This window comes from Convolutriloba macropyga, chromosome 9 (assembly GCF_964194025.1).
Source record: "Convolutriloba macropyga chromosome 9, txConMacr16.3, whole genome shotgun sequence".
Classification (NCBI taxonomy): domain Eukaryota; kingdom Metazoa; phylum Xenacoelomorpha; order Acoela; family Convolutidae; genus Convolutriloba; species Convolutriloba macropyga.
The window spans coordinates 62,062,786-62,077,822 of record NC_134476.1 but is presented as its reverse complement, the minus strand read 5'-3'; the positions used below and the strand labels follow the sequence as shown (position 1 = coordinate 62,077,822).

The following is a 15,037-nucleotide window of genomic DNA, read 5'->3' as shown; positions in this document are numbered from 1 at the left end:
AAAAAATTATCCGCGCTCGATGAGGCTTAACTTTTTCGATCACCGAACTTGGTTTTGGTCACCAAATCGTCAATTTTAGTCCGATTTTGCTCATTTTTTGTGGGCAAGCTCCACTTGAGCCATAATTGGGGATAGAATAAAAAAATCGGGCACAGCGAACCATTTTGGACACGTTTTTACCAATTTTCAAAAAAGTATCCGCGCTCGATGAGGCTTAACTTTTTCGATCACCGAACTTGGTTTTGGTCACCAAATCGTCAATTTTAGTCCGATTTTGCTCATTTTTTGTGGGCAAGCTCCACTTGAGCCATAGTTGGGGATAGAATAAAAAAATCGGGCACAGCGAACCATTTTGGACACGTTTTTACCAATTTTCAAAAAAGTATCCGCGCTCGATGAGGCTTAACTTTTTCGATCACCGAACTTGGTTTTGGTCACCAAATCGTCAATTTTAGTCCGATTTTGCTCATTTTTTGACGGCAAGCTCCACTTGAGCCATAGTTGGGGATAGAATAAAAAAATCGGGCACAGCGAACCATTTTGGACACGTTTTTTACCAATTTTCAAAAAAGTATCCGCGCTCGTTGAGGCTTAACTTTTTCGATCACCGAACTTGGTTTTGGTCACCAAATCGTCAATTTTAGTCCGATTTTGCTCATTTTTTGTGGGCAAGCTCCACTTGAGCCATAGTTGGGGATAAAATAAAAAAATCGGGCACAGCGAACCATTTTGGACACGTTTTTACCAATTTTCAAAAAATTATCCGCGCTCGATGAGGCTTAACTTTTTCGATCACCGAACTTGGTTTTGGTCACCAAATCGTCAATTTTAGTCCGATTTTGCTCATTTTTTGTGGGCAAGCTCCACTTGAGCCATAGTTGGGGATAGAATAAAAAAATCGGGCACAGCGAACCATTTTGGACACGTTTTTACCGATTTTCAAAAAAGTATCCGCGCTCGATGAGGCTTAACTTTTTCGATCACCGAGGCTTTTGGAGGCTCTAAAATGTGTAGATATCAAATATTATTATTCTGTGAGGTTTGAATACTCAAAAAAGTCTACAACACCTGGTGTTCCCAAGCGGTCACCCATCCAAGTACTAACCAGGCCCAATGTTGCTTATCTTCGGTGATCGGCATTCAACATGGTATGGTCGTAGGCATTTGCGTAAGTGGGAGCGAATTTATATACAACAGTATTGAATTGTAGTCTTATATTCATATACAGGATCACTTTAACTCGCCGCCTTGCGGTTTGAAAAATAGTCACTTAATACATGCAATTTTAGCCACGGTTGTGTTATAATTTATGCAATTCGTAGCCATACAGTGTATTATGACCAACGCACAAACTTTTTGCTTCCAACCATCCACAATACAGTGGAACGGCCCCAAAACAAGGGAGAGATGAATTGGGTCCGAGGAACCTGCTCAACCGGACATTGAACCGGAAGCATGACTTCAGTGGGTTTAGGCCGGTACTTGGGAAAATCATAGCTGAAATGCTTTTAGCCTAATTGTTGTGATAAACTTATTAAATAGGTAAGTATCAACTCTATTTGATAAGTTTTATTTGAATGCACTCTGCGTTAGCGGAGTGCAGCCTAAAGAATAGAACTAAGCGATTTGCACTAACTTAAAAGTTAGTTTAATAAAGGGAAACTTTGCAATTAGTATTGATGTTTCCGAGAGCGTTCCAAATATCAAATACACAGTAAGCACAAGCGGGGGAACAATTAGAATAGCCTATACAAGTATGTGGGGTGTGTTTGGAGCAATGGTTATTGCTGAAATTGTCATTTACAAAAAGTATCCGCGCTCGATGAGGCTTAACTTTTTCGATCACCGAACTTTGTTTTGGTCACCAAATCGTCAATTTTTTGTCCGATTTTGCTTATTTTTTGTGGGCAAGCTCCACTTGAGCCATAATTGGGGATAGAATAAAAAAATCGGGCACAGCGAACCATTTTGGACACGTTTTTACCAATTTTCAAAAAAGTATCCGCGCTCGATGAGGCTTAACTTTTTCGATCACCGAACCTGGTTTTGGTCACCAAATCGTCAATTTTAGTCCGATTTTGCTCATTTTTTGTGGGCAAGCTCCACTTGAGCCATAATTGGGGATAGAATAAAAAAATCGGGCACAGCGAACCATTTTGGACACGTTTTTACCAATTTTCAAAAAAGTATCCGCGCTCGATGAGGCTTAACTTTTTCGATCACCGAACTTGGTTTTGGTCACCAAATCGTCAATTTTAGTCCGATTTTGCTCATTTTTTGTGGGCAAGCTCCACTTGAGCCATAGTTGGGGATAGAATAAAAAAATCGGGCACAGCGAACCATTTTCGACACGTTTTTACCAATTTTCAAAAAAGTATCCGCGCTCGATGAGGCTTAACTTTTTCGATCACCGAACTTGGTTTTGGTCACCAAATCGTCAATTTTAGTCCGATTTTGCTCATTTTTTGTGGACAAGCTCCACTTGAGCCATAGTTGGGGATAGAATAAAAAAATCGGGCACAGCGAACCATTTTGGACACGTTTTCACCAATTTTCAAAAAAGTATCCGCGCTCGATGAGGCTTAACTTTTTCGATCACCGAACTTGGTTTTGGTCACCAAATCGTCAATTTTAGTCCGATTTTGCTCATTTTTTGTGGGCAAGCTCCACTTGAGCCATAGTTGGGGATAGAATAAAAAAATCGGGCACAGCGAACCATTTTGGACACGTTTTTACCAATTTTCAAAAAAGTATCCGCGCTCGATGAGGCTTAACTTTTTCGATCACCGAACTTGGTTTTGGTCACCAAATCGTCAATTTTAGTCCGATTTTGCTCATTTTTTGTGGGCAAGCTCCACTTGAGCCATAGTTGGGAATAGAATAAAAAAATCGGGCACAACGAACCATTTTGGACACGTTTTTACCAATTTTCAAAAAAGTATCCGCGCTCGATGAGGCTTAACTTTTTCGATCACCGAACTTGGTTTTGGTCACCAAATCGTCAATTTTAGTCCGATTTTGCTCATTTTTTGTGGGCAAGCTCCACTTGAGCCATAGTTGGGGATAGAATAAAAAAATCGGGCACAGCGAACCATTTTGGACACGTTTTTACCAATTTTCAAAAAAGTATCCGCGCTCGATGAGGCTTAACTTTTTCGATCACCGAACTTGGTTTTGGTCACCAAATCGTCAATTTTAGTCCGATTTTGCTCATTTTTTGTGGGCAAGCTCCACTTGAGCCATAGTTGGGAATAGAATAAAAAAATCGGGCACAACGAACCATTTTGGACACGTTTTTACCAATTTTCAAAAAAGTATCCGCGCTCGATGAGGCTTAACTTTTTCGATCACCGAACTTGGTTTTGGTCACCAAATCGTCAATTTTAGTCCGATTTTGCTCATTTTTTGTGGGCAAGCTCCACTTGAGCCATAGTTGGGGATAAAATAAAAAAATCGGGCACAGCGAACCATTTTGGACACGTTTTTACCAATTTTCAAAAAAGTATCCGCGCTCGATGAGGCTTAACTTTTTCGATCACCGAACTTGGTTTTGGTCACCAAATCGTCAATTTTAGTCCGATTTTGCTCATTTTTTGTGGGCAAGCTCCACTTGAGCCATAGTTGGGGATAGAATAAAAAAATTGGGCACAGCGAACCATTTTGGACACGTTTTTACCAATTTTCAAAAAAGTATCCGCGCTCGATGAGGCTTAACTTTTTCGATCACCGAACTTGGTTTTGGTCACCAAATCGTCAATTTTAGTCCGATTTTGCTCATTTTTGTGGGCAAGCTCCACTTGAGCCATAGTTGGGGATAGAATAAAAAAATCGGGCACAGCGATCCATTTTGGACACGTTTTTACCAATTTTCAAAAAAGTATCCGCGCTCGATGAGGCTTAACTTTTTCGATCACCGAACTTGGTTTTGGTCACCAAATCGTCAATTTTTTGTCCGATTTTGCTCATTTTTTGTGGGCAAGCTCCACTTGAGCCATAGTTGGGGATAGAATAAAAAAATCGGGCACAGCGAACCATTTTCGACACGTTTTTACCAATTTTCAAAAAAGTATCCGCGCTCGATGAGGCTTAACTTTTTCGATCACCGAACTTGGTTTTGGTCACCAAATCGTCAATTTTAGTCCGATTTTGCTCATTTTTTGTGGACAAGCTCCACTTGAGCCATAGTTGGGGATAGAATAAAAAAATCGGGCACAGCGAACCATTTTGGACACGTTTTCACCAATTTTCAAAAAAGTATCCGCGCTCGATGAGGCTTAACTTTTTCGATCACCGAACTTGGTTTTGGTCACCAAATCGTCAATTTTAGTCCGATTTTGCTCATTTTTTGTGGGCAAGCTCCACTTGAGCCATAGTTGGGGATAGAATAAAAAAATCGGGCACAGCGAACCATTTTGGACACGTTTTTACCAATTTTCAAAAAAGTATCCGCGCTCGATGAGGCTTAACTTTTTCGATCACCGAACTTGGTTTTGGTCACCAAATCGTCAATTTTAGTCCGATTTTGCTCATTTTTTGTGGGCAAGCTCCACTTGAGCCATAGTTGGGAATAGAATAAAAAAATCGGGCACAACGAACCATTTTGGACACGTTTTTACCAATTTTCAAAAAAGTATCCGCGCTCGATGAGGCTTAACTTTTTCGATCACCGAACTTGGTTTTGGTCACCAAATCGTCAATTTTAGTCCGATTTTGCTCATTTTTTGTGGGCAAGCTCCACTTGAGCCATAGTTGGGGATAGAATAAAAAAATCGGGCACAGCGAACCATTTTGGACACGTTTTTACCAATTTTCAAAAAAGTATCCGCGCTCGATGAGGCTTAACTTTTTCGATCACCGAACTTGGTTTTGGTCACCAAATCGTCAATTTTAGTCCGATTTTGCTCATTTTTTGTGGGCAAGCTCCACTTGAGCCATAGTTGGGAATAGAATAAAAAAATCGGGCACAACGAACCATTTTGGACACGTTTTTACCAATTTTCAAAAAAGTATCCGCGCTCGATGAGGCTTAACTTTTTCGATCACCGAACTTGGTTTTGGTCACCAAATCGTCAATTTTAGTCCGATTTTGCTCATTTTTTGTGGGCAAGCTCCACTTGAGCCATAGTTGGGGATAAAATAAAAAAATCGGGCACAGCGAACCATTTTGGACACGTTTTTACCAATTTTCAAAAAAGTATCCGCGCTCGATGAGGCTTAACTTTTTCGATCACCGAACTTGGTTTTGGTCACCAAATCGTCAATTTTAGTCCGATTTTGCTCATTTTTTGTGGGCAAGCTCCACTTGAGCCATAGTTGGGGATAGAATAAAAAAATTGGGCACAGCGAACCATTTTGGACACGTTTTTACCAATTTTCAAAAAAGTATCCGCGCTCGATGAGGCTTAACTTTTTCGATCACCGAACTTGGTTTTGGTCACCAAATCGTCAATTTTAGTCCGATTTTGCTCATTTTTGTGGGCAAGCTCCACTTGAGCCATAGTTGGGGATAGAATAAAAAAATCGGGCACAGCGATCCATTTTGGACACGTTTTTACCAATTTTCAAAAAAGTATCCGCGCTCGATGAGGCTTAACTTTTTCGATCACCGAACTTGGTTTTGGTCACCAAATCGTCAATTTTAGTCCGATTTTGCTCATTTTTTGTGGGCAAGCTCCACTTGAGCCATAGTTGGGGATAGAATAAAAAAATCGGGCACAGCGAACCATTTTGGACACGTTTTTACCAATTTTCAAAAAAGTATCCGCGCTCGATGAGGCTTAACTTTTTCGATCACCGAACTTGGTTTTGGTCACCAAATCGTCAATTTTAGTCCGATTTTGCTCATTTTTTGTGGGCAAGCTCCACTTGAGCCATAGTTGGGGATAGAATAAAAAAATCGGGCACAGCGAACCATTTTGGACACGTTTTTACCAATTTTCAAAAAAGTATCCGCGCTCGATGAGGCTTAACTTTTTCGATCACCGAACTTGGTTTTGGTCACCAAATCGTCAATTTTAGTCCGATTTTGCTCATTTTTTGTGGGCAAGCTCCACTTGAGCCATAGTTGGGGATAGAATAAAAAAATCGGGCACAGCGAACCATTTTGGACACGTTTTTACCAATTTTCAAAAAAGTATCCGCGCTCGATGAGGCTTAACTTTTTCGATCACCGAACTTGGTTTTGGTCACCAAATCGTCAATTTTAGTCCGATTTTGCTCATTTTTTGTGGACAAGCTCCACTTGAGCCATAGTTGGGGATAGAATAAAAAAATCGGGCACAGCGAACCATTTTGGACACGTTTTCACCAATTTTAAAAAAAGTATCCGCGCTCGATGAGGCTTAACTTTTTCGATCACCGAACTTGGTTTTGGTCACCAAATCGTCAATTTTAGTCCGATTTTGCTCATTTTTTGTGGGCAAGCTCCACTTGAGCCATAGTTGGGGATAGAATAAAAAAATCGGGCACAGCGAACCATTTTGGACACGTTTTTACCAATTTTCAAAAAAGTATCCGCGCTCGATGAGGCTTAACTTTTTCGATCACCGAACTTGGTTTTGGTCACCAAATCGTCAATTTTAGTCCGATTTTGCTCATTTTTTGTGGGCAAGCTCCACTTGAGCCATAGTTGGGAATAGAATAAAAAAATCGGGCACAACGAACCATTTTGGACACGTTTTTACCAATTTTCAAAAAAGTATCCGCGCTCGATGAGGCTTAACTTTTTCGATCACCGAACTTGGTTTTGGTCACCAAATCGTCAATTTTAGTCCGATTTTGCTCATTTTTTGTGGGCAAGCTCCACTTGAGCCATAGTTGGGGATAAAATAAAAAAATCGGGCACAGCGAACCATTTTGGACACGTTTTTACCAATTTTCAAAAAAGTATCCGCGCTCGATGAGGCTTAACTTTTTCGATCACCGAACTTTGTTTTGGTCACCAAATCGTCAATTTTTTGTCCGATTTTGCTTATTTTTTGTGGGCAAGCTCCACTTGAGCCATAATTGGGGATAGAATAAAAAAATCGGGCACAGCGAACCATTTTGGACACGTTTTTACCAATTTTCAAAAAAGTATCCGCGCTCGATGAGGCTTAACTTTTTCGATCACCGAACCTGGTTTTGGTCACCAAATCGTCAATTTTAGTCCGATTTTGCTCATTTTTTGTGGGCAAGCTCCACTTGAGCCATAATTGGGGATAGAATAAAAAAATCGGGCACAGCGAACCATTTTGGACACGTTTTTACCAATTTTCAAAAAAGTATCCGCGCTCGATGAGGCTTAACTTTTTCGATCACCGAACTTGGTTTTGGTCACCAAATCGTCAATTTTAGTCCGATTTTGCTCATTTTTTGTGGGCAAGCTCCACTTGAGCCATAGTTGGGGATAGAATAAAAAAATCGGGCACAGCGAACCATTTTGGACACGTTTTTACCAATTTTCAAAAAAGTATCCGCGCTCGATGAGGCTTAACTTTTTCGATCACCGAACTTGGTTTTGGTCACCAAATCGTCAATTTTAGTCCGATTTTGCTCATTTTTTGTGGGCAAGCTCCACTTGAGCCATAGTTGGGGATAGAATAAAAAAATCGGGCACAGCGAACCATTTTGGACACGTTTTTACCAATTTTCAAAAAAGTATCCGCGCTCGATGAGGCTTAACTTTTTCGATCACCGAACTTGGTTTTGGTCACCAAATCGTCAATTTTAGTCCGATTTTGCTCATTTTTTGTGGGCAAGCTCCACTTGAGCCATAGTTGGGGATAGAATAAAAAAATCGGGCACAGCGAACCATTTTGGACACGTTTTTACCAATTTTCAAAAAAGTATCCGCGCTCGATGAGGCTTAACTTTTTCGATCACCGAACTTGGTTTTGGTCACCAAATCGTCAATTTTAGTCCGATTTTGCTCATTTTTTGTGGACAAGCTCCACTTGAGCCATAGTTGGGGATAGAATAAAAAAATCGGGCACAGCGAACCATTTTGGACACGTTTTCACCAATTTTCAAAAAAGTATCCGCGCTCGATGAGGCTTAACTTTTTCGATCACCGAACTTGGTTTTGGTCACCAAATCGTCAATTTTAGTCCGATTTTGCTCATTTTTTGTGGGCAAGCTCCACTTGAGCCATAGTTGGGGATAGAATAAAAAAATCGGGCACAGCGAACCATTTTGGACACGTTTTTACCAATTTTCAAAAAAGTATCCGCGCTCGATGAGGCTTAACTTTTTCGATCACCGAACTTGGTTTTGGTCACCAAATCGTCAATTTTAGTCCGATTTTGCTCATTTTTTGTGGGCAAGCTCCACTTGAGCCATAGTTGGGGATAGAATAAAAAAATCGGGCACAGCGAACCATTTTGGACAAGTTTTTACCAATTTTCAAAAAAGTATCCGCGCTCGATGAGGCTTAACTTTTTTGATCACCGAACTTGGTTTTGGTCACCAAATCGTCAATTTTAGTGCGATTTTGCTCATTTTTTGTGGGCAAGCTCCACTTGAGCCATAGTTGGGGATAGAATAAAAAAATTGGGCACAGCGAACCATTTTGGACACGTTTTTACCAATTTTCAAAAAAGTATCCGCGCTCGATGAGGCTTAACTTTTTCGATCACCGAACTTGGTTTTGGTCACCAAATCGTCAATTTTAGTCCGATTTTGCTCATTTTTTGTGGGCAAGCTCCACTTGAGCCATAGTTGGGGATATAATAAAAAAATCGGGCACAGCGAACCATTTTGGACACGTTTTTACCGATTTTCAAAAAAGTATCCGCGCTCGATGAGGCTTAACTTTTTCGATCACCGAGGCTTTTGGAGGCTCTAAAATGTGTAGATATCAAATATTATTATTCTGTGAGGCTTTAATACTCAAAACAAAAAGCCTACAACACCTGGTGTTCCCAAGCGGTCACCCATCCAAGTACTAACCAGGCCCAATGTTGCTTAACTTCGGTGATCGGACGAGAACCGGTGCATTCAACATGGTATGGTCGTAGGCATTTGCGTAAGTGGGAGCGAATTTATATACAACAGTATTGTATTGTAGTCTTATATTCATATACAGGATCAGTTTAACTCGCCGCCTTGCGGTTTGCAAAATAGTCACTTAATACATGCAATTTTAGCCACGGTTGTGTTATAATATATGCAATTCGTAGCCATACAGTGTATTATGACCAACGCACAAACTTTTTGCTTCCAACCATCCACAATACAGTGGAACGGCCCCAAAACAAGGGAGAGATGAATTGGGTCCGAGGAACCTGCTCAACCGGACATTGAACCGGAAGCATGACTTCAGTGGGTTTAGGCCGGTACTTGGGAAAATCATAGCTGAAATGCTTTTAGCCTAATTGTTGTGATAAACTTATTAAATAGGTAAGTATCAACTCTATTTGATAAGTTTTATTTGAATGCACTCTGCGTTAGCGGAGTGCAGCCTAAAGAATAGAACTAAGCGATTTGCACTAACTTAAAAGTTAGTTTAATAAAGGGAAACTTTGCAATTAGTATTGATGTTTCCGAGAGCGTTCCAAATATCAAATACACAGTAAGCACAAGCGGGGGAACAATTAGAATAGCCTATACAAGTATGTGGGGTGTGTTTGGAGCAATGGTTATTGCTGAAATTGTCATTTACAAAAAGTATCCGCGCTCGATGAGGCTTAACTTTTTCGATCACCGAACTTTATTTTGGCCACCAAATCGTCAATTTTTTGTCCGATTTTGCTTATTTTTTGTGGGCAAGCTCTACTTGAGCCATAGTTGGGGATAGAATAAAAAAATTGGGCACAGCGAACCATTTTGGACACGTTTTTACCAATTTTCAAAAAAGTATCCGCGCTCGATGAGGCTTAACTTTTTCGATCACCGAACTTGGTTTTGGTCACCAAATCGTCAATTTTAGTCCGATTTTGCTCATTTTTTGTGGGCAATTTCCACTTGAGCCATAGTTGGGGATAGAATAAAAAAATTGGGCACAGCGAACCATTTTGGACACGTTTTTACCAATTTTCAAAAAAGTATCCGCGCTCGATGAGGCTTAACTTTCGATCACCGAACTTGGTTTTGGTCACCAAATCGTCAATTTTAGTCCGATTTTGCTCATTTTTTGTGGGCAAGCTCCACTTGAGCCATAGTTGGGGATAGAATAAAAAAATTGGGCACAGCGAACCATTTTGGACACGTTTTTACCAATTTTCAAAAAAGTATCCGCGCTCGATGAGGCTTAACTTTTTCGATCACCGAACTTGGTTTTGGTCACCAAACCGTCAATTTTAGTCCGATTTTGCTCATTTTTTGTGGGCAAGCTCCACTTGAGCCATAGTTGGGGATAGAATAAAAAAATCGGGCACAGCGAACCATTTTGGACACGTTTTTACCAATTTTCAAAAAAGTATCCGCGCTCGATGAGGCTTAACTTTTTCGATCACCGAACTTGGTTTTGGTCACCAAATCGTCAATTTTAGTCCGATTTTGCTCATTTTTTGTGGGCAAGCTCCACTTGAGCCATAGTTGGGGATAGAATAAAAAAATCGGGCACAGCGAACCATTTTGGACACGTTTTTACCAATTTTCAAAAAAGTATCCGCGCTCGATGAGGCTTAACTTTTTCGATCACCGAACTTGGTTTTGGTCACCAAACCGTGAATTTTAGTCCGATTTTGCTCATTTTTTGTGGGCAAGCTCCACTTGAGCCATAGTTGGGGATAGAATAAAAAAATCGGGCACAGCGAACCATTTTGGACACGTTTTTACCAATTTTCAAAAAAGTATCCGCGCTCGATGAGGCTTAACTTTTTCGATCACCGAACTTGGTTTTGGTCACCAAATCGTCAATTTTAGTCCGATTTTGCTCATTTTTTGTGGGCAAGCTCCACTTGAGCCATAGTTGGGGATAGGATAAAAAAATCGGGCACAGCGAACCATTTTGGACACGTTTTTACCAATTTTCAAAAAAGTATCCGCGCTCGATGAGGCTTAACTTTTTCGATCACCGAACTTGGTTTTGGTCACCAAACCGTCAATTTTAGTCCGATTTTGCTCATTTTTTGTGGGCAAGCTCCACTTGAGCCATAGTTGGGGATAGAATAAAAAAATCGGGCACAGCGAACCATTTTGGACACGTTTTTACCAATTTTCAAAAAAGTATCCGCGCTCGATGAGGCTTAACTTTCGATCACCGAACTTGGTTTTGGTCACCAAATCGTCAATTTTAGTCCGATTTTGCTCATTTTTTGTGGGCAAGCTCCACTTGAGCCATAGTTGGGGATAGAATAAAAAAATTGGGCACAGCGAACCATTTTGGACACGTTTTTACCAATTTTCAAAAAAGTATCCGCGCTCGATGAGGCTTAACTTTTTCGATCACCGAACTTGGTTTTGGTCACCAAACCGTCAATTTTAGTCCGATTTTGCTCATTTTTTGTGGGCAAGCTCCACTTGAGCCATAGTTGGGGATAGAATAAAAAAATCGGGCACAGCGAACCATTTTGGACACGTTTTTACCAATTTTCAAAAAAGTATCCGCGCTCGATGAGGCTTAACTTTTTCGATCACCGAACTTGGTTTTGGTCACCAAATCGTCAATTTTAGTCCGATTTTGCTCATTTTTTGTGGGCAAGCTCCACTTGAGCCATAGTTGGGGATAGAGTAAAAAAATCGGGCACAGCGAACCATTTTGGACACGTTTTTACCAATTTTCAAAAAAGTATCCGCGCTCGATGAGGCTTAACTTTTTCGATCACCGAACTTGGTTTTGGTCACCAAACCGTGAATTTTAGTCCGATTTTGCTCATTTTTTGTGGGCAAGCTCCACTTGAGCCATAGTTGGGGATAGAATAAAAAAATCGGGCACAGCGAACCATTTTGGACACGTTTTTACCAATTTTCAAAAAAGTATCCGCGCTCGATGAGGCTTAACTTTTTCGATCACCGAACTTGGTTTTGGTCACCAAATCGTCAATTTTAGTCCGATTTTGCTCATTTTTTGTGGGCAAGCTCCACTTGAGCCATAGTTGGGGATAGAATAAAAAAATCGGGCACAGCGAACCATTTTGGACACGTTTTTACCAATTTTCAAAAAAGTATCCGCGCTCGATGAGGCTTAACTTTTTCGATCACCGAACTTGGTTTTGGTCACCAAACCGTCAATTTTAGTCCGATTTTGCTCATTTTTTGTGGGCAAGCTCCACTTGAGCCATAGTTGGGGATAGAATAAAAAAATCGGGCACAGCGAACCATTTTGGACACGTTTTTACCAATTTTCAAAAAAGTATCCGCGCTCGATGAGGCTTAACTTTTTCGATCACCGAACTTGGTTTTGGTCACCAAATCGTCAATTTTAGTCCGATTTTGCTCATTTTTTGTGGGCAAGCTCCACTTGAGCCATAGTTGGGGATAGAATAAAAAAATCGGGCACAGCGAACCATTTTGGACACGTTTTTACCAATTTTCAAAAAAGTATCCGCGCTCGATGAGGCTTAACTTTTTCGATCACCGAACTTGGTTGTGGTCACCAAACCGTGAATTTTAGTCCGATTTTGCTCATTTTTTGTGGGCAAGCTCCACTTGAGCCATAGTTGGGGATAGAATAAAAAAATCGGGCACAGCGAACCATTTTGGACACGTTTTTACCAATTTTCAAAAAAGTATCCGCGCTCGATGAGACTTAACTTTTTCGATCACCGAACTTGGTTTTGGTCACCAAATCGTCAATTTTAGTCCGATTTTGCTCATTTTTTGTGGGCAAGCTCCACTTGAGCCATAGTTGGGGATAGAATAAAAAAACCGGGCACAGCGAACCATTTTGGACACGTTTTTACCAATTTTCAAAAAAGTATCCGCGCTCGATGAGGCTTAACTTTTTCGATCACCGAACTTGGTTTTGGTCACCAAATCGTCAATTTTAGTCCGATTTTGCTCATTTTTTGTGGGCAAGCTCCACTTGAGCCATAGTTGGGGATAAAATAAAAAAATCGGGCACAGCGAACCATTTTGGACACGTTTTTACCAATTTTCAAAAAAGTATCCGCGCTCGATGAGGCTTAACTTTTTCGATCACCGAACTTGGTTTTGGTCACCAAATCGTCAATTTTAGTCCGATTTTGCTCATTTTTTGTGGGCAAGCTCCACTTGAGCCATAGTTGGGGATAGAATAAAAAAATCGGGCACAGCGAACCATTTTGGACACGTTTTTACCAATTTTCAAAAAAGTATCCGCGCTCGATGAGGCTTAACTTTTTCGATCACCGAACTTGGTTTTGGTCACCAAATCGTCAATTTTAGTCCGATTTTGCTCATTTTTTGTGGGCAAGCTTCACTTGAGCCATAGTTGGGGATAGAATAAAAAAATCGGGCACAGCGAACCATTTTGGACATGTTTTTACCAATTTTCAAAAAAGTATCCGCGCTCGATGAGGCTTAACTTTTTCGATTACCGAACTTGGTTTTGGTCACCAAATCGTCAATTTTAGTCCGATTTTGCTCATATTTTGTGGGCAAGCTCCACTTGAGCCATAGTTGGGGATAGAAGAAAAAAATCGGGCACAGCGAACCATTTTGGACACGTTTTTACCAATTTTCAAAAAAGTATCCGCGCTCGATGAGGCTTAACTTTTTCGATCACCGAACTTGGTTTTGGTCACCAAATCGTCAATTTTAGTCCGATTTTGCTCATTTTTTGTGGGCAAGCTCCACTTGAGCCATAGTTGGGGATAGAATAAAAAAATCGGGCACAGCGAACCATTTTGGACACGTTTTCACCAATTTTCAAAAAAGTATCCGCGCTCGATGAGGCTTAACTTTTTCGATCACCGAACTTGGTTTTGGTCACCAAATCGTCAATTTTAGTCCGATTTTGCTCATTTTTTGTGGGCAAGCTCCACTTGAGCCATAGTTGGGGATAGAATAAAAAAATCGGGCACAGCGAACCATTTTGGACACGTTTTTACCGATTTTCAAAAAAGTATCCGCGCTCGATGAGGCTTAACTTTTTCGATCACCGAGGCTTTTGGAGGCTCTAAAATGTGTAGATATCAAATATTATTATTCTGTGAGGCTTTAATACTCAAAACAAAAAGCCTACAACACCTGGTGTTCCCAAGCGGTCACCCATCCAAGTACTAACCAGGCCCAATGTTGCTTAACTTCGGTGATCGGACGAGAACCGGTGCATTCAACATGGTATGGTCGTAGGCATTTGCGTAAGTGGGAGCGAATTTATATACAACAGTATTGTATTGTAGTCTTATATTCATATACAGGATCAGTTTAACTCGCCGCCTTGCGGTTTGCAAAATAGTCACTTAATACATGCAATTTTAGCCACGGTTGTGTTATAATTTATGCAATTCGTAGCCATACAGTGTATTATGACCAACGCACAAACTTTTTGCTTCCAACCATCCACAATACAGTGGAACGGCCCCAAAACAAGGGAGAGATGAATTGGGTCCGAGGAACCTGCTCAACCGGACATTGAACCGGAAGCATGACTTCAGTGGGTTTAGGCCGGTACTTGGGAAAATCATAGCTGAATTGCTTTCAGCCTAATTGTTGTGATAAACTTATTAAATAGGTAAGTATCAACTCTATTTGATAAGTTTTATTTGAATGCACTCTGCGTTAGCGGATTACAGCCTAAAGAATGGAACTCAGCGATTTGCACTTACTTAAAGGTTAGCTTAATAAAGGGAAATTTTACAATTTGTATTGATTTGTTTCCGAGACAGTTCCAAATATCAAATATACAGTAAACGCAAGCAGGGGAACTATTAGAATGGCCCTTACAAGTATATGGAATGTGTTTGGAGCAATGGTTATTGCTGAAAATGTCATTTACAAAAAGTATCCGCGCTCGATGAGGCTTAACTTTTTCGATCACCGAACTTTGTTTTGGTCACCAAATCATCAATTTTAGTCCGATTTGGCTCATTTTTTGTCAGCATGCTCCACTTGAGCCACAATTATGGATAAAACAAAAAAAAATCTGGCACAGCGAACCATTTTGGACAAGCTTTTACCAATTTTCAAAAAA

The 15,037-nt window shown here is 40.5% G+C and overlaps 1 protein-coding gene, 2 non-coding genes and 1 pseudogene across 3 annotated transcripts in view; 1 reads left to right on the top strand and 3 right to left on the bottom strand.

Annotated features, from left to right (window-relative positions):
- The window catches only part of LOC142345923 (ATP-dependent RNA helicase DHX8-like), a 468,212-nt gene that overhangs the window by 214,329 nt on the left and 238,846 nt on the right, over positions 1-15,037 (top strand). The gene's annotated exons all lie outside the window — the stretch shown is intronic.
- LOC142347288 (5S ribosomal RNA) lies at positions 1,057-1,162 on the bottom strand (annotated as a pseudogene).
- LOC142347364 (5S ribosomal RNA) lies at positions 8,880-8,998 on the bottom strand. The gene has a single exon (XR_012760359.1). It is a non-coding gene; the product is annotated as a 5S ribosomal RNA (ribosomal RNA).
- Positions 14,080-14,198, bottom strand: LOC142347363 (5S ribosomal RNA). The gene has a single exon (XR_012760358.1). It is a non-coding gene; the product is annotated as a 5S ribosomal RNA (ribosomal RNA).